A 3153-nucleotide genomic window follows, 5' to 3' on the forward strand; every position below is an offset into this window, starting at 1 on the left:
GTATGTAAGGAGGCTTATTTTACATAAGTCTACCCTCTACAATTTGATGGTTTGATGTTAGAATCTGTAAATAAATAGATTTCATTTCCTTCACAGCAGCTGCTGATCAGCTCCAAACTCACACACCAACCTGGACTCCACAACCTGAGGAACAGACACAGAGACACAGCTATGTTGAACTRGGTGCTGTTGTAGTGTTAGTCTTTATTATTAGTACAGTCCTAATTATGTACTTGATCAGAATTAAAATTGAAAACCCTCTTCCATCAGTACAGATGTTGAATATTGCAGAAGAACAACCTCTGGACACAGGATGAATACTCCATGAGCTGCAGACTTTGTTAAACTAAATAATCTTATTTAATCTCTGAGTTTATTCAGATGATGTTCCTCCTCCTGCAGGAGAAAAACAGTGTTTTTTTCCCCTTGGAAATAAGGTTACTCTGTCTATTTATCTCCATTTATTTGAAATGAAATTACWCATGATGTTTCTTTGATCTTGTTGCCCCTTTTCTGAAATAGCTAACATTTATGCTTTTACTCATCAGAACAATTTATCTGTAAATTTGTTGTTGTTTTTTTACATTTTTTGCCAATGATATCAGATTTGTTTTTCTTTTTCAATGTGACTAATTCATAAAATGTGATAAAGTTGTATTACTTGTGACATGGTTCAGAAGGCGAAAGCTTAACAATTGTTTAGATTTAGTCTTAAAAAACACAACATATTAGTCTTTACAAATTACTTTGAGTAATTTGTGTTAACATTTGTGAATTTGTGTAATTTGTGTTACTGTAAAAATGCCCAAAACAAAATATTCTCACTTTGTGGCTTTATTTCTCAGAATTAGCTAACGTGCAATGAACATACACAATACACATGCCCAATATTACAAGCAATAAAGGGGAACACACATGTTCAACTCAAACTTGTCAGCCAGGACGATGAAGATGCATCTTATTTATAAAAACGGACATCATGCAGTCCCAAACTTAGTTAATAGAATAAACTTGTGCAAACGAGTGTTTACATGCACCAGGCTTTTATTCAGAACAGAAGCACTGACATGTGCAGTTGCTAACTCCCCCCGCCAAAATAAATAAATAAATAAATAAATAAATAAATAAATAAATAAATAAAACAGATAAGTGTTTTACTTTCGTCGTGAACGTGAACAAACAGCTTCTGAGCTCAGAATGGACCTGCGACAGGTTTTAATGGTGGAGAAGTTACTACTCCCTGGTTAAGCTACAGGTGACGGACAAACTTTTTAAGCGGCACAGGGTGTGAGGGAATGGGAGGAAATGCTCTGTGCTGCTGTGTGTGCGTGTGTGTAACAGCGCTGCTGTCCCTCCCTCCACTCTGCATTCTAAATGATTGACGGACCACCGACTAACRTTTTCGTCCAGTCTCGTCTCGTCAAGGAAAACTCACTCAYGTTTCGTCAAGTCTTAGTCATCAAAGAGCTGTTTATTTTGTTACCGTCTCGTCATCGTCATTGTTAACGAAAACAACACTGGAGTCAAACATTAATAAGAAGTTCAACATGATCAGGTTGTGATGATGAGCTCTCTAGATTGTATGAAGCTGCTGCCRTTGGTTTATTATGATCACCCTTTGTTTTTTGTTTATGCCAGGCCTAGTGGCCTGGTCTCAACCCCTGGGGCCTGGYCAGGCTCAGCCCAAATGAGCTATATGGCTTTGCCTTCCTGTGGGTCCACCACCTRCAGGARGGGCCRTATGAGTCGGGTGCATGATGCCGTGAACAGTAGCCAAAGGCAGGGACYGTGGTGCTCTGACTCTGGCCTACCAAAGCTGGCTCTTGGGACCTGGAACGTCACCTCTCTGGTGGGGAAGGAGCCTGAGATTGTGCATGAGGTTGAGAGGTACCGGCTAGATATAGTTGGGCTAACCTCAGAGCACAGCGTGGACCCCAAAACTGATCTCCTTGAGAAGGGCTGAGCATTACACTGGAGTTGTCCATAGTGAGAGGAGCAGAGCTGTCAACTGATCACCACCTGGTAGTGAGTTGGATCAGATGGTGGGTGAAGGTGCTGGACAAACCTGGTTGACCAAGAACCCATCAGAAAGATCGTCAATTCACACCTCCGGGAGAACTTCAACCACATCCCAGCCGAGGCGGGGGACATTGAGTCCGAGTGGGCCAGGTTCCATGCTTCAATGTGGCTGCAGGGTTGTTGGTGCTTCTCACGGTGGCCATCCTCGAACTCAGCGGTGGACACGCCGAGTAAGGGAGGCGGTCAAGCTGAAGAAGGAGTCCTATCTGGCCTTGTTGGCTGATAGGACTTCCGGGGCAGCTGAGGATTATTGGCAGGCCAAGTGGGCCGCAGTCTTGTCCATTGCTGAGGATAAAGCTCAGATGTGAGAGRAGTTTTGTGAGGCCTTGSACAAAGACTCTCAATCAGCTCTGAGGAGATTCTGTCAAACCATCTGGCGGCTGAGGCAGGGGAAGCAGCTCTTCACTAACGCTGCTCAGAGAAGATGGGGTGCTGTTGACCTCAACCACTGATGTCGTCGGAGGTGGAGGGAATACTTCTCAAACCTTCTCWATCCCACCGGCACATCTTYTATGGAGGAAGCAGAGTCTGAGCACTTTGGGGCTGGTCTGTCCATAACTGGAGCCGAGGTCTCTGAGGTAGTTAAAAAGCTCCAAGGCGGCAGGGCTCCAGGGGTGGATGAGATCCACCCTGATTTCTTCAAGGTTCTGGATGTTGTGGGGCTGTCCTGGTTGACACACCTTTGCAACATCAGTGGACATCGGGGGCAGTGCCACTGGATTGAAAACTGGGATGGTTGTTCCCCTCTTTATAAAGTGGGACCGGAGGGTGAGCTCCAATTACAGGGGCATCACTCTCCTTAGCCTCCCCAATAAGGTCTTTTCAGGGGCGCTGGAGAAGAGAGTCCGATCGATAGTCGAACCTCAGATTCTGGAGGAACAATACAGGTTCCGTCTTGGCCGTGGGACACTGCACCAACTCTTTACCCTCACTAGGGTCCTCGAGGGGTCATTGGAGTTTGCTAATCCAGTCTACATGGGTTTTGTGTACTTGGAAAGGCATTTGATCAGTTTCAGAGGACTTTTTCACAGATCTCAACTCCTGTTAAGTGAAAAAGGGGTCCTACCTGCAAAT

This window comes from Austrofundulus limnaeus, unplaced genomic scaffold (assembly GCF_001266775.1).
Source record: "Austrofundulus limnaeus strain Quisiro unplaced genomic scaffold, Austrofundulus_limnaeus-1.0 Scaffold1953, whole genome shotgun sequence".
Classification (NCBI taxonomy): Eukaryota; Metazoa; Chordata; class Actinopteri; order Cyprinodontiformes; family Rivulidae; genus Austrofundulus; species Austrofundulus limnaeus.